Below are 22,527 nucleotides of genomic sequence, written 5' to 3'. Positions count from 1 at the left end.
CACACACACATGTGTATTAATATACAATGTTTTTTTCTTTTTGACTTCACTCTGTAGAATAGCCTTTAGTTTCATCCACCTCACTAGAATGGACTCAGATTTATTCCTTTCTATGACTGAGTAATATTCCATTGTATATATGTACCACAACTTCTCTATTATTCATCTGTTGATGGATGTCTAGGTCGCTTCCCTGTCCTGGCTACTGTAAATAGTGCTGCAGTGATCGTGGAGGTACACACGTCTTTTTCAGTTACGGTTTTCTCAGGCTGTATGCCTAGTAGCAAAGCACCCCTCTTTAAATCCAGGAATCTAACCTTCACCAACACATCTTAAGGACTGCAAGGGAAACTGAGCCCATCCTCAGTTCCAGGGGCTTTCTGATTGGTTGAAGGGTAGTTCTCAGTGTCACCCCTATTGATTCTGGAATAAATGTGTCACAATAAGGTCCCCAGATACCTGCTGGGGACCTCTGGTAGAGTGTTCTTTTTGGCTTTGAGGGAGAGCCACCAGGCACCAGGATGCCTTCTCTTCCTCCGGACATATTTATGATGTTAGTCTTAAAACTACTTCAGCCAATGTGAAGCAGACACGTGGAGAGAGGAGAAAGAGAATCGAAGACAAGTGAGCCACAGCTCTGATCAAATCATATCTGATCACTGCTTTTAAGAACTGTGGATCAGTCATTTCCTTAATTAATCATACAAATTTAAGTGGGCTGTTCTTTGCAGCCAAGATAATCTCTACTGATAGAGAAAGGAGGTCTACTTCAGACCCGAATGGTTCCTAATCTAGAAGACCACCCTGAGGATGTATTTTGGGGATCTCAAGGCCAATTAGATCTTGTGGGAGAGTCACAGAGACATCCCTGCTCTGTATCTGCTTTTCAGTTTTTTGGACCTTTTATGATCATGCTCTTCAAAGTTCTCTGGTTTGTAAGCCTGGAGCATTCCTTCAAAGACTATCCCTGCTGGAATGAATCCTCTAGATGCAGTTTGGTCCAGATCCCCACTCTTGAGTCCAGAAGTGCCTGCCACGGTCACCTTCAGTCTGCGGAAAACAAATCACAGGATTCCTTCCTCTGGTCATCCATCATCTCCAACTCGATGTCTAATGAGAAGACCTTTCCATGGGAGGAGATGCATTCTCATTCAGACTCACTGCTGACTTTTCTAATTTCCCACGCAGTTTTGCTTTTTACAATCATTTTGGTCTAAGTGCACCATCATTTTTGGGAAAGCCTATTGTATTGAGCTCTTACTAGCTTAAAGTGGAAGCCATTGTGATGGAGACAATTTGGCAATGCAAAGGCTTTGGTCAGGTGTGATAATAAAACTGCACCCTAGATGATCTCTAACTAAGCCCAGTAAGAATAGATTGGTTTCATTCCAAGGGTAAGATGCCTATTGGGAGCTAGCATATAGAAATAAACGTCTATAGTGAGAAATCTGTGGTGTGCATGGTGTATAATATTATGAGCTTGCAATCATATGGGCAAGTTTTGTACTTCTGTTTAAATAGAACTAAGTCAAGACCAGTGATTTTCATACTTGGTTAGGAGTTGAGGTGGGGTGAGGGGTAGAACATTTAGAAGTCATGGTACTTAAGATATAACACCATGAAGCAACACTTTATTTAATAGCATACTAAGTATTAGGCAGATTTTGGAGGTAGAAAATTGGATTATTTCGTTCTTACCATAGAACCTATCTGTTCATTATTCCAGGCACAGAAACACTAGTCTAACATGTAAAAATAATTGCAAAGCAATGTAAGGTTTTACTGTAATCTTTTGGACAATGTGAAGTGGAGATGACATTCATAAAACTGCAAAACTTTTTAAAAAAGTTTTTTACCCATTCATCTTCTTGAAGTCTCCCTTACTGCGATGTGGTAAGTGCCTCTAAAGTCTCTTATTCTCCTCTAAATTTTCAGAAATTCAAAAACACCCTGTGCTGGCTTTTATCCTTTTGTCTCTACTCTCTTATATTCTGGTATGTTTTCTTCTCTTCTAGAGTAAATTTTGCCCTTTCCTATAAAAATCAACCAAGTCAATCTTAGATAGAGTTCTCTTATAGCTCCCTATTACACAATACTTAGATTGGCCCAGGAATTGTGCATGTAAGAAAAGAAGTCTCCCTACTATTACTTTAGAAGCTCTATTTATTATTCTTACCTTTTAGCATCGGTTTTGATCTGACCAACATCTACCAGTTCAACGTCATTTCCCATGACAGCCCCCGAGATATGGCACACTTCAGCACAAAAGGATTTTAAGCAGAGAAGTTGTGTGATCATATTTGCATTTTAGAAGGATTATTCTGAGTGCTGTTTGGAGAATGGATTGAGGTTTTGCTGAGACAGGGGGGCAGGGAGAGGTGGTAGGGCAATAAAATTAAGAATAGGATTTTCTTTTTTTTTTTTTTATATTTTCTTTTTTTTTTTTTTTAATTTTATTTTATTTTTAAACTTTAAACACATGTATACCTGTGGCGGATTCATTTTGATATTTGGCAAAACTAATACAGTTATGTAAAGTTTAAAAGAATAGGATTTTCTAGGAAAGAGATGTTGGCAGTTTGGACTGGGATGGTGGTAAAAGGAAATAGAAATGAGTTGAAAGGTTTGAGATGTATTTTACTAATTTCTGGCTGAAGAAGAAATGAGGTTGTTATCCAGAGTAGGGAATACAGACAGATCTATTAGTTTAGACTGGGCTGGAAGACTCACAAGCTGGAATCAAGATCGCTGGGAGAAATATCAGCAAACTCAGATATGCAGATGATACCACTCCAATGGTGAAATGCAGAAAGGAACATTGTCTCTTGATGCGGGTGAAAGAGGAGAGTGAAAAAGCTGGCTTAAAACTCAACATTCATAAAACAAAGATCATGGTATATGATCCAATCACTTCATGGCAAGTGGATGGGGAAAAAGTGGAAACAATGACAGATTTTAATTTCTTGGGCTCTGAAATCACTGTGAACAGTGACTGTAGCTGCAAAATTAAAAGATGCTTATTCCGTGGAAGGAAAGCTATGACAACCTAGACAGAGACATCGTTTTGCCAACAAAGGTCCATATAGTCAAAGCTATGGTTTTTCCAGTAGTCATGTACATAGTAAGAGTTGGAGCGTAAAGAAGGCTGAGTGCTAAAGAGTTGATGCTTTCAAATTGTGGTGCTGGAGAAGACTATGGAGAGTCTCTTGGACAGCAAGGAGATCAAACCAGTCACTCCTAAAGGCAGTCAACCCTGAATATTCATTGGAAGGACTGATGTTGAAGCTGAAGCTCCAGTACTTTGGCCACCTGATGTGAAGGAACTGATGTTTCATTGCAAAAGACCCTGAAGCTGGGAAAGGTTGAGGGCAGAAGGAGAAGGGGGCAACAGAGGATGAGATGGTTGGATAGCATCACCAACTCAATGAGCATGAGTTGGAACAAACTCCGGGAGACAGTGAAGGACAGAGAAGCCTGGTTTGCATGGGGTCCATGTGCTACAGTCCATGGGGTCACAGAGTTGGACACGACTTAGTGACTGTACAACAATTAGTTTAGAAAGTATTAAGATTGGTTTTGGATATGTTGAGTTTGAGGACCTATGGGGTATCTACTTGAAGTGTCATTTGGCATTTGATTTGGGTAAGTCTGGGGGTCAGAACTAGAGATATGGATTTGAGAGTTGTCAGCTATAGATGGCTGTGGAACCCATGAGTTTTTCTGAGCATATTCCAGGAATTCATTTATGGGGAACATATTTGCCAAGTGGAAGGGGAATTTAGTTTTGTTTTTATGTTTCTGGAAAGAATACTGAGGAAGTTTAAAGAAACACCAGTCAATATGAAGAATTCTTTTACAAGCTGGTGAAAAATGAAATGGGCTTCCCCGGTGGCTCAGTGGTAAGGAATCCACCTACCAATGCAGGAAAGGCAGGTTCAGTCCCTGGGTTGGGAAGATCCCCTGGAGGAGGACATGGCAACCCACTCCAGTTTTCTTGCCTATGAAATCCCATGGACAGGGGGGCTTGGTGTACAGTCCATGGGGTCCCAAAAGAGTCGGACATGACTTAGCAACCAAACCACAACAACAAAAAATGGAATAGGTTGGCTTGTTTGGAGTAAGGAGCCCTAGATTAGAGATGTTTGAGCAGGAACTGGTGATCTCCCAATCAAATGGTGGAGCCAGGGATTCCTGTCTTGAGTAAGAGATTTACCTATTGAGGTCGCGTCTAATTTTAGGAGCCAGTGACTCTATGAAGTTGTCTTTCTCTCTTTCCATATTTGAGGCTTATATTGCAGATCACGGCACACATCGGGCCAGCGTGTCATGCAGTAAGCTTAGGGTGACTGTAAGGAGTGACATTTTATTCTTTGGAGGCTAAGTGAAAGCAACATGAATCCTCCCCACGTTCACATCAGTACTCAAGAAATTTTGTTGAGAATTCCTCTGAGAGAGAATGTCTTAGTATTGAGCCATTTTGTGGCCTTGAGCTGAGACAGTTGACGAGATATCTTATAATAAGAATAAGAGGGCAAGATGCCCTAAGGGTTTCACATGCATTTATATCAAATCGCTGTGAGGGAAAATCAATATTTTGCTTCTGGCAGTGAAAATCCAAACCTCACCAAATTACTAGGGACAGACACTTTATTTTCAAACGCCAGAGAGAAGAAAACACCCCAAGTTCAACAAATGCTACTTTGGCCACGTGATGTGAACAAATTGGAAAAGACCTTGATGCTGGGAAAGATTGAGGGCAGGAGCAGAAGGGGGCAACAGAAGATCGGTGGTTAGGTGGCATCACTGACTCAATGGACATGAGTTTGAGCAAACTCCAGGAGATAGTGAAGGACAGGGAAGCCTGGAATGCTGTGGTTCATGGGGTTGCAAAGAGTCAGACACAACTTAGTGACTAAATAACGGCAGCATGGCTCGGGATATAAGATGGTGTCCTAGGCTTGGCAGTGTCCCTATTTTGGAGCTTCAGTGATGTCAATCCTTCTTCCATTTAGTCTTTCATCAAAATCACCTCAGTGAAGCCTTTATCATGCAATCTGAGATTGTACCCCACTCAATACTTCAACTCCTGTTTCTCTGCCTCATGTTTTCCTTGACACTTGTCTTGCCCAGAAGAAAGATCTTGGACACGGGTTTGAATGCAGTGGTTTATATGGGAGGTGATCCCAGGAACGCAAGTCAGGTTAGGATTAGGGTTAGTGGGAGAGAGTGGGAGGGGAAGGAAGCCAGTTCAGGGTATGGCAATCAGAGGTTACTGTTGTGGGCAACTGGGACTCAGTCCTGCTGGGGAACTCAGGGACACTGCATAGACACGCCTTAAAGTATGTCTGAGGCGTAAGGAAATGAGGGTGTTTATCCACCAATTCTCATCAGTTCATGGTTGAGAACTGCCCTGGGGATGGGGGTGGGGTGGAGTTGGGACTTAAACTTTGCAGCATCTCCCATCACTGTGCTTGGACAAGTGTCCTTCAGCTGCTAGGGGAAAGCCTTCTGAGGTTTGCAAGGGGGAGCCCTGGGGTCAGGACAGGTGGGAACAGAGTCCAGGGAATCTGAGAAGAGCACTGATAATATCTGCGAGAGAACGTGTTCCTCGGTACAGAACTGTGTATTTTACTTATCATATTTTTTTCCTGTCATTATCATTCTTTTTCTTTTTTTTTTTTTTTGTGCTCAGTTGCTCAGTCGTGTCCAACTCTTTGTGACGCTATGGACTGTAGCCTACCAGGCTCCTCTGTCCATGGGATTCTTCCAGCAAGAATACTGAGGTGGGTTGCCATTTCCTCCTCCAGGGGGTGTTCCCGACTCAGGGACTGAAACCATGTCTCTTGTGTCTCCTGCATTGCAGGCCCATTCTTGACCTTCTGAGCCATCTGGGAAGCCCAAAAGGAATGTATATATGTGTATAACTGAATCACTTTGCTGTACAGCAGAAATTAACACAGTGTTATAAATCAACTACGTGTTGGTGGTTTAGTCGGTAAGTCGTGTCTGACTCTTGCACCCCATGGACTGTAGCCTGCCAGGCTCCTCTGACCATGGGATTTTGCAGGCAAGAATACTGGAGTGGGTAGCCATTCCGTTCTCCAGGGGATCCTCCCGACCTAGGGATTGGTGTCGGGTCTCCTGCTTTGCAGGTGGATTCTTTACCGTCTGAGCCACCAGGGAAGCCCCAAGAGTGAGATTGTCCCTTATTGGAAGATAATTGCTTTACAATGTTGTGTTGGTTTCTGCCATACAACAACATGACTCTGTCGTAAGTATACATATGTCCCTTCCCTGTTGAACCTCCCTCCCACCCCCACCCTATCTCATTACTTGTTTATCTTTATTGTCTGCCTCCCACTGTAAGGTAAGGTTCATGAAGACAGGGAATTTTCTCTGTTTTGTTCACCAAGTGGCATTGAAAACATGGTTTCTGAGTTATTCAATTTTTAACAGCACTAAATTAGTGCTTACCTCAACCAGGTATTGCCCTCACATTATTGGACACTATGCTCTTCAAGTCGACCTCCACCATCCTTATAGCTAGTCCTCAGCTTATATTGAGTCAAAATGAAGAATTACAAGGGAGAGGGAAGGAGCATGTTATAACCAAGGAAGATGCCAGGGACTGGGGTGGGGGAAGGTTATTCCCAGGAAAATGTAAGATAATACACTGAGTGTCTGACCCAGTGAGGCCGTCATAAGCAGGGAGAGGTGCTGGAAGATGAAAGAAGGAAGTGGTAGATGAAGAGGAGGAAGAAGACACACAGGGAAGCTGGGATCCTGGGTTCATGAGCACCAGAGAAATCTTATAAAAAAAGGTAAAGGGAGAAATATAAGGACGTCCCTGCCAGTTCAGTGGTTATGACTTCGCCTTGCAGTGCAGGGGGTGCGGGTTAGATCCCTGCTTGGGAAGCTAAGATCCCACATTTCTTTTAGTGCAGTCAAAAACCCAGAACGTAAACAACAGGAGCACTATTATAACAAATTTAATAGAGACTTTTAAAATGTTGTGCTGTGCTTAGTCGCTCAGACGTATGAGCAACTCTTTGCGACCCCATGGACTGTAGCCCACCAGGCTCCTCTGTCCATGGGGATTCTCCAGGCAAGAATACTGGAGTGGGTTGCTATGCCCTGATTCAGGGGATCTTCCCAACCCAGGGATCAAACCCAAGTCTTCCACCTTGCAGGCGGATTCTTTACGGCCTGAGCAATCAGGGAAGTCCAAGAATACTGGAGTGGGTAGCCTATCCCTTCCCCAGGGTATCTTCCCAACCCAGGAATTGAACCAGGGTCTCCTGTATTGCAGGTGAATTCTTTACCAACTGAGCTACCAGGGAAGCCCAACTTTTAAAATGGTCCACATCAAAAAAAAAAAATCTTAAAAAAAAAAGAATTACAAGTAAAGATGATAATTGGTTATGTTAGCTGCTCTGTCAAGTCTGACTCTTTGTGATTGCAAGACTGTAGCCCACCAGGCTCCTCTGTCCTTGGAATTCTCCAGGCAAAAATACTGGAGTGGGTAGCCATTCCCTTCTTCAGGGGATCTTGTTGACCCAGGGGCTGAACCCAGGTCTTCTGCATAGTAGGCAGATTCTTTACCATTAAAGATGATAATTAGACAAAGGCTTTTGTTTTAACCAGAGCATGAATTGCTAAATCAGAGAAGGGTCAACAGGGGGTGGAAGAAAAAAATGCAAATGAGAGATTAGAGTGCTTACTCTAACCCCAGCTTCCCCAGAGACTCTCCTTGCTCACTGAGTCTGCACACGGGAAACCCCAGTCAAAAGCCTACCTCTTCCTGGCAGTTGGGTTTAGGAAGAAGATGCAACCTTAGGACCATAATTGAGGAAGATACTTTTCATTTGGGCTCTATGCTTCAGTTGATGCAGACTTAGATCTGCCAAATGTCAGGGATGATTCATTGAGTAATTAACAACTGTTCCATGTATAACTGTTGAATTACTTCCCACCTGCTCTGAACTGTTTTCCTGCACCTCTAAACCTAAGTTTAGCATATTTTTAGCACATGCAAATCAATGTTTAGCTCTCACTTATCTGCTCTTTTGACTCTCCATCTCATCTCCTGCCCTTTCCAACACAGCAGATACGTTTATTATTTTTGAAAACTCTGAGTCCTAGTGTTTTTAAAGAATTTTTTATCGAGAAAAATCTAAGTGAATTTGATTATACAATTATTTGTACATAGCCATACTTCTTTCTCTTATATTAATGGTGTTTATCAAGGACTGACCAGACCGAAAATTCTTTCAAGTTACATTTCTGCAATTTCTAATTTTGAATTTTTCCTCTGGGATCAAATCTACAGGCAGCCAAATGTATCAATACACAGCCCATAGATCCAGTTATTCTTGTTAAAATTTTTTAGTGTGGTTTCTAATTGGAGACTGTTTTGTACCTAACATGGGAGTATGTGCTATTTTAAAATCATTCATGAGAACCTCTAGAGTATCTCCTCAAAGTTGGGGAGGAAATTTATTTCTAAATGCAAACCCAAATATAAACGTATTTAATGATTTATTTGGTTGCAGCACACGAGATCTTTGTTGCCATGTGCAGGATTTTAGTTGCTGCATGTGGGTTCTTTAGTTGTGGCATGCAGACTCTTAGGTGCTGCGTGTTGGACCTAGTTCCCTGACCAGGGATTGAATCCAGTTCCCCTGCATTGGGAGAGCAAAGTCTTGGACCACAAGGCAAGTCCTGCAAATCCAAATATTTTTAAAGCATAACTGCAAGGAGAGAAATTTGGACATTTGTTTTATGCAGGCACATTTGACTTGTAAGTAAAAATTCAGGAAGAGATGACTTAGGGCCTTTTGGTAAATTAGGTCATCATCATCAAAGTAATATTTTTTAATATTATTTATCACTGCTATTAAATGGACATTACACAAAGTGTGCATACTGAGTTGCTGGTTGTATCTGATTCTTTGCAACCCCACAGACTGTAGCCCTCCAGGCTCCTCTGTCCGTGAAATTTTCCAGGGAAGAATATTGGAGTGGGTTGCCATTTCTTCCTCCAGGGGATCTTCCCAAACCCAGGTCTCCTGCATTGGCAGGAGGATTCTTTACCACTGCACCACCGGGGAATCAGCGTGGTCATGTGGAAGTGCCTGTAGGAGAATTAAACGTGGCTGGGAGGTCATGTAGCTCAATGCATCAAGGTTTGCTAAGAGTGCCTGTGAGAAGAAGAATTTAGTGTTTCTAGAATCTTTCTGTCCCAAAGATGGTATTTAGACCTCAGAAAGTCAGCCAAATCATGAGGTTATGTGTGGACCCACCAAAGCCATTAATTAAGTCTTATCTGAGACTTTGGCCTTTCCATTCCTGTAAGTTACAACAGTGGCACGAACATGCACATGGACAAACCACGTGGGTGTGCAAACAGCAAATAATAAATTGGACAAATAGAGAAAAAGCTTTTACATTATGTTAAAAAATTAAGGACAGCAAAACGTACATCTGTGAGCTGCGTGCTACCTTGGTATTCCATAAAGGTTTTCTCTCAAGTAAAACAATGAGCTTACTGGTGTGATAAATTAGCAGACACCTCCTTTGGCGTGAAGTATTCCTGTGTTGCAAATCACCAGTTTTATTAGATGGCAGCTTTAGCAGCAATCTAATGGTGCCTCATGAAAAATCTATAACAATTCAATCTAATTTTAATGGTTCTGGAAACTAATAGTACATATTTGAGAACAGCCCACTTGCTCATATTCCCACTTTCTAGTCAAGTCTTTTAACGTGAATGTGATTCATGGGCTTTTGTGGCTATTTTTTTTTAAAGCAATGTGCAAACCCCGTTTGGTTTATCTTTACCTGTGTGATTCACGCCTCATCTCTCCTCTCAGCATATTTTTTGCATCTTGCATATGTTTCTGGCTTATTTACTTATTCATTTGGTTTCTAAGCTCATTGGAGGAAGATCAAAACTAATTCAGTTGAACATCTGAACCTGTTCTGATCCTTGTTCATGGAAAAGATGCCCATAAAAATGGCTTACATTTTTGTTTTAGAGAATAACCCAAAATAACTGTACTGATGATTCTCTTCAGGCATAGAAGAGAACAGGAGGATTTTCTAAAATACACACAAAATTGGTGAAAGCCAGTCTAGAAGTAGACTGTGACTCTGACTTATATGCCTCCTAAACATTTTACTTATTTATTTATTTAGGCTGAGCTGGTCTTACTTGATCTTCACTGGGGCATGCTGACTCTTAGTTGCAGCGTGCAGGCTAGTTCCCTGACCAAGGATCGAACCTGAGTCTCCAACATTGGGAGCACAGAGTCTTATCCACTGGACCACCAGTGAAGTACAAATTATATGCCTTCCAATTTCATTTGTTTACTTATGTGTAGATCTTTATTCATGTGACACCTTCATTGTGTGATAGTCATGCCATATTCCTGTGAAAACCCTCTGGGAATACACAAGAGCCTGATGTTTATTCTCAACTAGATCACTAATTTTTTCTTTGGCTATAGTTGGAATAAGTTGTCATTTTCAGGCCCAATATTGGAAAAGAACAGGACATTACTGTATTTTTGTATGTTCTGATTCTGGTGTTAGCACTACTGTCTATCCATTGATTAAACCATACACATCCTTCAAATATCTCAAGATGAGACCATGTTCCCTCTCAAATTCCACAGTTTTTAAAATTCATTTTCTGGATATACATAGTTATCAGAATATGTTCTTTGCATGATTTATTCTGTTAGGAGCATCATTTATCAACAGCAAATATTTAGTCTGTTAATAAAATACTAGTCTGTATCTATGTTTCTCTTACAGTTTTCTTTTCTTTATTTACATATACTTTTACTGTGATGTATTTTTATTGGCTTACAATTTCAAGATGAAGATTGTTGATGTTATTCATTGTTTTGCTACATTTTAATGGTTTTTTTTGTCTGCTGCTATCAAGAAATCTATCCTTTAATAGATATGCAGTAGTTTAAATGGCCTTTCCTGCTGGCTCAGACAGTAAAGAATCTGCCTGCCATGCTGGAGACCCAGGTTCTATCCCTGGGTTGGGAAGATCCCTTGGAGAAGGGAATAGCTACCCACTCCAGTATCCTTGCCTGGAGAATTCCATGGACAGAGGAGCCCAGTGGGCTGCAGTCCATGGGGTCACAGAATTGAACATGACTTGAGTGACTAACACTTTCACTTCACTTCACTTTGAATAAAGATTCAGATGTAGAGAGTAGACCTGTAGACATGGAAGCGAGGGAGTGAGGTGATGACTTGGGAGCTTGGGATTGACATATATACACTACCTTGTGTAAAATAGATGGCTAGTGTATAGCACCAGAGAAAGCAATGGCAACCCACTCCAGTACTCTTGCCTGGAAAATCCCATGGATGGAGGAGCCTGGTAGGCTGCAGTCCATGGGGATGCGAAGAGTCGGACATGACTGAGCGACTTCACTTTCACTTTTCACTTTCATGCATTGGAGAAGGAAATGGCAACCCACTCCAGTGTTCTTGCCTGGAGAATCCCAGGGATGGGGGAGCCTGGTGGGCTGCAGTCTATGGGGTCACACAGAGTCGGACACAACTAAAGTGACTTAGCAGCAGCAGCAGCAGCAGCAGTGTATAGCACAGGGAGCTCAGCTCAGTGCTCTGTGATGACCTAGAGTGTTGGGATTGGGGCTGGGGTGGGAGGGAGTTTCAAGAGGGAGGGGATATTTGTATACATATATCTGATTCACTTCATTGTACAGCAGAGACTAACTCAACATTGTATAGCAACTATACCCTGATTAAAAAAATTGATTGGACTGCTGGGAAAAAAGATAAGATATTCAGTAGTTTGAACAATAGGTGGTAATAAGAATTTTGTAAAAGAAAATCAGAGTACTGAAATAACATTATTGGTCTATTTGGTTGCCTCAGCTTTGCCAGTGAGACTTAGAAGAGCTTAGTCTGGAGAGATACAAATGGAAACAAATGCCAAGTTAATCTGTGGACTTTGCTCTGCAGGTGTGCCGGCCTGTGTAAGACCATTTGCCCAACTCACTGTTCTTGGAGATTAGAGAGGTCACAGTCTTAAAATTAAATACATAATTAGTACTTTTGAAAACATTGGTGATCATCCCTAGAGGTGCTTGCTCTTTCAGAAGTCAGATTCCATCTATTTTTCTAGTCTTGTATTCCTGAGCTTTAAAGCCAAATATACTTGCCTTATACTGTTGCCTCTCAGGTGAGTAAAAGATTTATTACCATGCAAAAAGATAGAAAGCCTAGTCCAAATAGCCTGTATATTTGGAAAACTACTGGACCATACCATATAAAAATCTACTGTCAAAAGCCTAAAGGAGAAATAAGTAACTTAACATAAATTTTGGCTGATATTTCTTGTATAAGACAAAAATGTCAATTAACCATTCATGAATTCTGCAAAAGAATTACAGACTATTTTGTTTTTAAATAGATTTCTTAAAGTCTGAAAATATCTTATTGCAGTATTTTTTTTCTCTCCAGAAATACCTGCTACAGAGTAGGCTGTGGGATAATTGGACTTTTATCTTCTCCAGCCTGTTTCAGTATTGGTACTAATGTTCCTGTTAGAAAGAAAAGCTATGGCAAACCTCAACAGCATATTATAAAGCGAGCCATTACTTTGCTGACAAAGGTCTGTATAGTCAAAGCTCTGGTTTTTCAGCAACAATTCCCAACTGATGTCTTCAGCTTGTAGGTTCAGTGTCTCCAGTTCCTAAATCAATCCTTGATAAATCCAGAACAAGGCTCTATAAAGGTATAATGCTGTTGTTGTTCAGTCCCTAAGTTGTGTCCAACTCTTTGAGATCTCATGGACTGCAGCACTCCGGGCTTCCCTGTCTTTCACCATCTCCTGGAGTTTGCTCAAATTCATGTCCCTTGAGCCGGTGATGCCATCCAATCATCTCATCCTCTGCCGCCCCCTCCTCCTTTTGCCTTCAGTCTTTTCTGGCGTCAGGATCTTTTCCAATGAGTCAGCTCTTTGCGTGAGGTGGCCAAAGTATTAGAGCTTCAGCAACAGTCCTTCCAATGGGTATGCAGGGTTGATTGCCTTTAGGATTGACTGGTTTGATCTCCTTGCTGTCCAAGGGACTCTCAAGAGTCTGCTCCAGCACTGCAATTCAAAAGCACCCTTTCTTCAGTGCTCAGCCTTCTTTATGGTCCACCTCTCACATCTGTACATGACTACTGGAAGTATTATGGCTTTGACTATACAGACCTTTGTCAGCAAAGTGATGTTTCTGCTTTTGAATATGCTGTAGGTTTGTCATAGCTTTCCTCCCAAGGAGCAAGTGTCTTAATTTCAGGGCTCCAGTCACCATCCACAGTGACTTTGGAGCCCAAGAAAATAAAATCTGTCACTGTTTCCCCTTCTATTTGCATGAAGTCATGGGACCGGATGCCATGATCTTAGTTTTTTGAATGTTGAGTTTCAAGCCAGTTTTTTCACTCTCCTCTTTCACTTTTATCAAGAAACTCTAGTTCCTCTTTGCTTTCTGCCATAGGGTGGTATCATCTGCGTATCTGAGGTTATTGATATTTCTCCCGGCAATCTTGATTCCAGCTGTGCTTCATCCAGTCTGGCATTTCACATGATATACTCTGCATATCAGGGGATTTGTAGTAATAAACTTAGGCTCATGAGTTTTTTAGAGATTTTAAAGATAGGTGATTTCAAGTTAACTGCTTTTATGGTGGGCCAGGACTCATCAACTGTGGATAATGAATTTATTTTTTTCTGCTGCTGAGAACTGACCCAAACCACTTTGCTGTGCACAAGTATTAGGTTCTTTTTGGTATATCTTGGGAGCTTTAATGGTTGTCAGTAATGAGGGTTAATTACTCTCTCATAACCTTGTATCAGATTATTAGGAAAACAAATCTCAGACCAAATTCTGCTACTCATATAGACATTTCTGCAAGCAGGCACAAAACAATCATAAACCCCTTCTGCAAACATCATTTAGGGATATCACCTAGGGCTCCATTCCTAAGGATAAGGATGCCAGGGCTCACTGGAGTCTTACTTCTTGTTCTTGCAAGCACAGAGTCATCTATAAAAATGTTATAGGCAATTCACATTTCTCCGCTGTCACTAATTTCCCAAATGAAAGCCTCATTTTTATTAATTAACGAGCCACTAATTCCACCAATGAAAACTCACTTCTGACATTATGCTGATTAGGATGCTCTTGCGTTGAAGGCAGAACATAATGACAGAAGACCTTTTAGTCCTTACCTCTAGTGTATGACTTTTCTAATAACGCTCAGCAAATCATTCGCAGAATGTGAATTTCTGATTAGGGCAACATCCTGCCCAAAGAGTGTAATTGTAACTGACATACATTGTCTGTACTAAAAAATATGAAAATAAAGTATAGATACCATAGCATGTGCTTTAAGGAGAGCTTTGGTGGAAGAGTTCGAGACACTTTCACCAGAGTATAAGAAATTAGGACCTTGGGATTAAGCTTTGTGGATTCATTGCTTTTGGAAGCAGCAACATCTCAGTTCTCAGGTAACTTTTTCCAGAACTAAGTTTCGAGTACATAAGTTAAAATTTTATTAAAATATTTATTTGTTTTTAGTGTCTGTTTTTGAGCATACACGAAAGTAGAAGCTACTCTGATCGTCCAGCTTCAGTGATTATCACTTGTGACCAACTGTCTCTACACCGCTCCTTAACTTCCCTCCCAGATGATTTAAACTCCAGAATTATTACTTTGGTGTTTATTTCTAATACCCGGTAAGTATTTTCCTATTATCATAAGCTTAATACTATTAATATATCTAAAAAAATGAATAGTTCCTCAGTATCCAGTCAGTATTCAAATTCTTTGAATCATAAATAAATAGTTGCCTTGATTCTGGGTTCAAACAAGATTCTTAGATTGCGTTTGGTTGATATGCACCTTGGGTCCTGTATTTCTTGAAGTTGGCTCAAATCTGTGTTTCCTAATCTCAGCACTATTAATAATTCGGAGAGTCATTTGCCATAGGCGGTTGTCCTGTCGTTGTAGGATGCTTGACTTCCCTGGTCTCTACTAGATGCTGATATAGCACCGGTTCCCCTTGTGAAAACCTAAAATGCCTGTGAACGTTGCCTGCTGTCCCCTAGGGACAAAATTTCCCTAGTTGAGAATAACGGATCTAGCATTCATGTTTAATATTTAGCAACATTCACAGTTGATAATTGTATTTTTTTTTTTACTGTATCACATCCATAAGCACAAAACAATTGGTTTTTGATTAGTGAGTCTAAATATCATTTACCTGATTCATCCATGCTACAGTTTCTCATTTATCTTTTATCCAAGCATTTTAATAGCCATTGATGAAGATCACCTATATCCATTGTTTTATTAGGGATTACAGAATGGGAATTTTGTCATTTTAGCATTATTTCAACATTTATTAGCTGTAACTCTTCCATAAAGGAGAACATTTCCTCATCGACAATTTGGTTACACTGTAAATGAGGAAATACTGTGTTCCTCTCCTCGTAACACTCTAGGGCTCAGTCTCATAAGACTGGCCCCCCACCACCCCCCCACTTCAGATGCTAATTTTAAGTCCCAGGTTGTCACTTGTACTTCTGGTCAGTTCAGTTCAGTTCAGTTTAGTTGCTCAGTCGTGTCTGATTCTTTGTGACCCCATGAATTGCAGCATGCCAGGCCTCCCTGTCCATCACCAACTCCTGGAGTTCACCCAGACTCACGTGCATCGAGTCGATAATGCCATCCAGCCATCTCATCCTCTGTCGTCCCCTTCTCCTCCTGCCCCCAATCCCTCCCAATTTTGACCCATTTTCCAATGAGTCAACTCTTCGCATCAGGTGGCCAAAGTACTGGAGTTTCAGCTTTAGCATCATTCCTTCCAAAGAACACCCAGGACTGATATCCTTTAGGATGGACCAGTTGGACCTCCTTGCAGTCCAAGGGACTCTCAAGAGTCTTCTCCAACACCACAGTTCAAAAGCATCAATTCTTCAGTGCTTAGCTTTCTTCACAGTCCAACTCTCACATCCATACATGACCACTGGAAAAACCATAGCCTTGACTAGACGGACCTTTGTTGGCAAAGTAATGTCTCTGCGTTTTAATATGCTGTCTAGGTTGGTCATAACTTTCCTTCCAAGGAGTAAGTGTCTTTTAATTTCACGGCTGCAATCACTGGCTGTAAATCGGGGTTCCCAAGATCTACTCCATGGGTTCATTCTTGAGCCTAGAATGGCTGACAGAATTCAGGGAAACACTTGACTTACTAGAGCACCATTTTTTACAAGGTGTACAACTCATGAACAGCCAAATAAGATACATAATGCAAGGCATGGGGAGGTGCTCTGAGATTGTATATACTTTCCATGTGGTCACCCTTGTCTATTTGTCATCTGCCTGGGAGCTCTCAAACTCTGTTGCTTAGGGTATTTCATAGACATGATTGGAGGTTGGGGGTTGGTGATGAAGTTCCAGTTCTTTAATCAGGTGGTTGGTTCCTCTGGCCACCAACCTTGATCCTCCAAAAGTTACCTCATGAGTATAAACTCAGATGTGGTGGAAAGGGGCTTATTAGGAATAACAAAATACTCTCCTCTCACTCCATCATTCGGGAAATTACAAGGATTTTAGGAACTCTGTGACAGGAACTGGATATGTAGACCAAATATACATTTCTTATTATATCACAACATCACACTTCACCCCCTGGTCTTTGAACACAAATGTCTTACAGTAAAATCTTGACAGAAGTCAAAAGATACTGGCACATTAGTAGAGTCAATTCTATTATTAATGATTATCCAGCCCATCATCCTATTGTATGAAGATGTCTCCCAGAGAGAGGCTACTCAGATTTGCAGGCTTTCATTCAACCTTGTCAGCTTCCAAATAAGGAATGGTCTCAGAAATATATGTTCTTCATTGCTCTTTTCACTTAATACATCTAAGAGAATACTCTATAGTAGGGATTGTCCACTGCAGCACTATGGACCACACAAATTTTGTTTTGAGCGACTGTCCTGTGTTTTGTAGGATATTTAGCCGTATCCTTGCCTCCAACCACTAGATGCCAGTGGTTCTTCTCTCTGCCATTAGGCAATAAAAAAATATCTCCAGACAGTGCCAGAAGTCATGCCTAGCTGAATTCCAGTCCCTTAACACTGAGAGCTTTCTCATCTCTTTTTATGATAGCATTGTACTCCGTTTTGTGAACGTAGTATAGTTCATTCAAGCAGTTCCCTACGGCCAAGTATACAGTCTTTCACTATTAAAAAGAGTGCTACAGAGAATGGGGTCATGCCCACACCATTTTGTATTTTTGTTAGTGTATTTTTGGCAGAATTCCTGAAGTGGGATCGCTTGGTCAATGGGTAAATGTGTATATCATCTATCTAGATATTGCCTCAAATTCTCCTCAGGGATTGTTCAGTTTTTAATTTCCTGCAGCAAGGTATGACAGTGCATGCTTTTCTTCATAGAACATGTTTTTAAATACTTGGAGTTTTGTTTGTTTTTCTTTTTCTATGAATTATATCATTTACTCATTTTTCTATAGAAATTTCCATCCTCTAGAATCGTTAAGACCTCTTTGTATATTAGAGGTATTAACACTTTATGAGTAAGTTAAGCTACATTCCCTCTGCCCCAGTTTGTGTTTATCCTTTGATTTTGTTTGTTGTTTTTTTTTATGCAAAAGTTGCTGTTTTTTGTGGTCAAATTTATTGCTTTTCCTTTATTGCTTCTGGTTTTTACATCAAAGAAAAGTTTTCCCTATTCCCAGGTTATAAAAGAATGACCCATGTTTTCTAATATGAGTGTGTGTGTGTGTGTGTGTGTATGTATTTTTATTTATTTATTTGCATCGGGTCAGGTCTTAGTTGCAGCACACGGGATCCTCACTGCATCATGTGGGACCTTTCACCATGGACTCTAGTTGTGGTGTGTGAGTTCAGACACTGTGTGGTGTGTGGGATCCTGGTTTCTTAACCAGGGATGACAACTGTGTCCCCTGCATTGCAAAGCAGATTCTTGACCACTGGACCACCAGGGAAGTCCCTTTATGTGTGTATTTAACATTTAGTTCCATTGCAGAAGGAAATGGCAACCCACTCCAGTGTTCTTGCCTGGAGAATCCCAGGGACGGCGGAGCCTGGTGGGCTGCCGTCTATGGGGTCGCACAGAGTCGGACACGATTGAAGCGACTTAGCAGCAGCAGCAGCAGAATTTATTCTGCCGTACACTGTGAGAAATAGTTTCTTTGCACATTTTTCTATACAACTAAACAGCTTTCATTAGTTCCTTTTTTTCATACTGATTTGAGATTCTGCTTTTGTAATATCCTAAAACTTCCATATTTGACTTGATGTGTTTTGGATTTCCATTTCTTTTTCTATGGCTCAGTCAGTTCATGTGCCTACACCGACTGTTTTATAATAGGTTTTAATATCTAGTAAGGCCGTCCTCCCTGCTCCATTGTTTTGTTTTGTTTTTAGTGTTTCCCTGGATATTCCAGGTTGTTTGTTTTTTTTTTCAAATAACATTTGTGATCAACTTATCTAGCTCTGGGGAAAACACCATATATATTTTTATTGAGATTATGTTAAATTCATACAATCACTTAGGGAAAACTGACATTTTCATGATGCTGAGCTTTCTGATCTGAAAATGTGAAATGTCTTTCCATTTGTCCAAGCCCACTTCCGTGTCTTTCAGGAGTATTGTATAGTCTGTAAACACTTTGGCTGTCATACAGTGTGAAGAGTAAGGCTGTTCTCCCATTTCACAGACAACTTCTGAGCACATACATGTTTTGAGACTTATCCTCTCCCTTTTGTAGCCGTGATCATGGAAACCTGATTCTTTCTCAAAATTTGGGAGGTGGGGAGAAGAATGGCAGGTCGAGTGGTCACGTATGGGCTTAGGAGTTAGATCGCTTTTGGTTTGAGTTTGGTGCTGTCATTTATCAGCTCTGTGACCACAGGCAAGTCCTTATTGGTAAAATAGAGATTTCTCACCTTTTATAGGAATAAGGACTGAAGGAGATGATATATGGAAGGCAGCTAGCCCAGGGCCTGGCACGAGTAAGAGCTCACTTTCAGCGGTAGCTGATACTTGTGGGCACTTAGTCATCTCAGTCTGTCCTGGTAATGAACAATTTCGGGTATGGATTGAAAACCATATCACTGGCCTTCTGCATGTGTTTGAAACCTAGCTGTCTCGTACACTACACATATATTTAAAAAAATAAGCCCATCCATCTTCTGTCTATGTTAATTTCATTGGTGCCTGGCAATACCATGTTCTTCTGAGCTTTTCCTTTTCCCCCATGAGTTGGCATTTTTTTTTTTCAACTTTGTGTTTTGTCTCAGTTTTACAAAATGCTGGAATAACCTGCAAGTTATGGCAGAAGCTTCGCTCGTCTGAGGAAGCCATCAATCAAGAGCCGCTAACAAGAATCTGGAGTGGGGTAGTAGTGGGAGAGGGTCTGAAGGTCACTTTACTTGGTTCACTGACTACTTGCTGTGAACGCTTGTGATTGATGTTGTGGAAATTTCTGCTGATTTTGTCCCTATGTCAGGACAGGGTTGACTTGCTTTCCCCAAGCAGATTTCTGATGTTAGTTGAGAATCAGCATTCTAAAGTTCAGAAATTTCAGGTACACAGCAACAATAATTGAGCACTCACTGTCTACTGAGCACTATGCAACAGAGTTAAAAGAAAGTAGAAGAGTGACAAAAACTGTATGGGACTAAAAATAACTGCTTGCATGGGCAGCTGGGCAAAATTAGGGGCAAAATATACAAAGAGACCGAAAAACCCAACTGCCACTTTTGAAGAGCCTGGAGCAAAAACAGAATGTTGGGAGCAAAAACAGGGTACTGTGCATGCCCCCTTCACTCAGCACCACCAGTGAAAGTGAAAGTCGCTCAGTTGTGTCCAACTTTTTGGGACCCCAGGGACTTAGTTCATGGAATTCTCCAGGCCAGAATACTGGAGTGGGTAGCCTTTCCCTTCTCTAGGGGATCTTCCCAACCCAGGGATCGAACCTAGGTTTTCCACATTGCAGGCTGATTCCTTACCAGCTGAGCCACAAGGGAAGCCCAAGAATACTGGAGTGGGGAGCCTATCCCTTCTCCAGTGGATCTCCCGACCCAGGAATCGAACCAGGGTTTTCTGCATTGCAGGCGGATTCTTTACCAACTGAGCTATGAGGGAAGCCCCAGCACCACCAGAGGGGTGAGCAAAGTGCTTAAGCTACTACTCCAGCCTGACCTGGACACACGCTCACCCCGAATGAGGAACAAGCTTGTCTCCCTGAGGTGAGTGAGCGAGCAAGGGAATCTGTTGTTTGTTCTTGTTTGCCCTCTGTTGTAACAGGGGTCCCAATAAAGCCTTGGCTGGAAAAATAAGTAGAGAGCCAGTGATGGGCTGTACCAGGCTGGGGGTAGGTAGGTTAGGCTTGGCCCCATTCTGGAAAGGTGGGTCTGGCTGATTGATCAAGGTGGGCTCCCCAGCCCACTTTCTCCTAATTTGAGGAAGGTGGGCTAGTGAATGCTCAGCTCCCATGATGGGTGCAGGGCTTGAAGTGCTGGTTTACCTGGAAGCTGAGGTAGGAAGCAGGAATGAAGTTAAGATCCTTTCCTGGAGAACAGGCGAAGTTTGGTGCTGTGGCCAACAGTGAGAAGAGGCAGTCTGTGGTCTGAAAGCCTTGGTTGAAAGCCATGGAAACCGAGCAGATGGTGGGGCCAGAGTCAGGCCAAGATCAGAGGCGAGTAGACAGAGTTTCTCTCGGGAGTGGGTTGTGATGACAGGGTGTGAGGGGCAGGGCCATCGTTTTCAAAGGGCAGCACAGGACATCCCTGGAGTCAAGCCAGTAAGGTGCCATCCTTCATCTTAAAGGGACCCTGTCATCAGGGTCAAGAGACTTGGGTGAACAGTCTGCATAGTCTATAAGCCAAAGTGGTACCCAGCCAGGACAGAGTCTTGTTAGTAATAATAGCATCTTCATTTATTTCATGATTTAATACTTGAATGTTTTCTCCTCTTTTAATGCACATGTATACAATGATGTCCCTTCCCTAGGAAGATGATGCCAAAGGCTTCCCACTAACCCTCTCCTTGGTTTTGTTTTGCCAGAAGTGTTTATGGACTTGAATTGATTAAACCACACTTTTCGGTCTCCTAGTGACCTCCAGGAATTAGAAGCATCAGAGTGAAACTGTGTATTGTCTATATATTCACATTGCTGTGAAATGTGCATATGCACATGTATTTATTCAGCTCCAGATTCTCAGTGTGCACCTACTAGGTAGCAGGCACTGGTTTGGTGCTGTAGATGTACAAATATCTCTCTATAAAACTTGTGTCTCTGTGTTTATTATCCTGTAATATCACCTCTTATCCAGAGGTCAGACTAATGGCGGCCTCAAGCACCAAGAACATAAATTGGAAAAAAGCAGTGAGAGAGGCTTGAAGCTGCAGAATGCTGAAAACTTTATTCTGCAGGAAAGACAGAATTGCCCTCAGGCAGTTGCTCAGAACAACTGTGTGTATGAGGCAGCAGATGATTGCAGCAGGACTCACTGACCGCACAAGAAATGATAGCTGACAGCAGAAGAAAGAGAAAAACTCGTGAGACCAGCATGATTTCTTTTGAATTCTTCCTAGTTGTTCAGCACAATGATCTGAGCCATTTACTGTAGCAGAAAACAACCACAAGGGCCCCAGTAACCTTTGAGAGCAAGACTGCGTTAAACAGGACCATAATTGATGATCATAATGCTACTAGCTGGAATTTCCATAGCTTTTCTTTTTTTAAAAAAATACAGTTCTTTGTATTACGTGTAACATCGCATTAAGTCAACACAAAATCCTTTTGGCAGCACACATCAGAACACATCAGAATCTTTGCATGTATAACTGAATCACTTTGCTCTACACCTGAAACTAACATAATATTGTAAATCAACTACAGTGGTCATGGTTTAGTTGCAAAGTCATATCTGACTCTTGTGACCCCATGGGCTGTAGCCCACGTGGTTCCTCTGTGCATGGGATTTCCCAGGCAAGAATACTGGAGTGGGTTGCCATTTCCTTCTCTAGGGGATCTTCCTGACCCAGGGATTGAACCTGTGTCTTCTGCGGCTCCTACATTGGCAGGCGGACTCTTTACCACTGAGCCACCTGGGAAGCCTCTATCTCTATCTCTATCATCTATATATCTCCATTTATTTCCTTTATACATATAAAGGAAATATTTAGTCATGAGAAGGACATACTGCCTTTTGTGACAACATGAAATTTTGAGGGCATTATGCTGAAGTGAAATAAATTAGAGAAAAACAAGCACTATGTGATCTTACGTATATGCGGAACTGATAGAGTAGACCTGTGGTTGTCAAGGGCTTGGAGGTTGGAGAAATAGGGAGGTCAGAGGGTACAAACTTCCAGTTATAAGCTAAATAACTTCTGGAGTTCTAATATAGAGAAGAGTGACTGT

The 22,527-nt window shown here is 41.6% G+C and overlaps 1 long non-coding RNA gene across 1 annotated transcript in view; it reads left to right on the top strand.

The window, feature by feature from the left end:
* Nucleotides 1–21,740, top strand: part of LOC129657294 (uncharacterized) — a 119,572-nt gene extending 97,832 nt beyond the window's left edge. Inside the window, exons 2-5 of the long non-coding RNA XR_008716658.1 lie at nt 14,619–14,776; nt 19,397–19,494; nt 20,213–20,347; nt 21,434–21,740. This is a non-coding gene — a long non-coding RNA (uncharacterized LOC129657294). The remainder of the gene's footprint in view (nt 1–14,618; nt 14,777–19,396; nt 19,495–20,212; nt 20,348–21,433) is intronic.
* Nucleotides 21,741–22,527: the final 787 nt, after the last annotated feature.

The sequence above is a fragment of the Bubalus kerabau genome, chromosome 7, assembly GCF_029407905.1.
Source record: "Bubalus kerabau isolate K-KA32 ecotype Philippines breed swamp buffalo chromosome 7, PCC_UOA_SB_1v2, whole genome shotgun sequence".
In the NCBI taxonomy this organism is placed as follows: Eukaryota; Metazoa; Chordata; class Mammalia; order Artiodactyla; family Bovidae; genus Bubalus; species Bubalus kerabau.
This window is presented reverse-complemented; position numbering and strand designations above follow the sequence as displayed.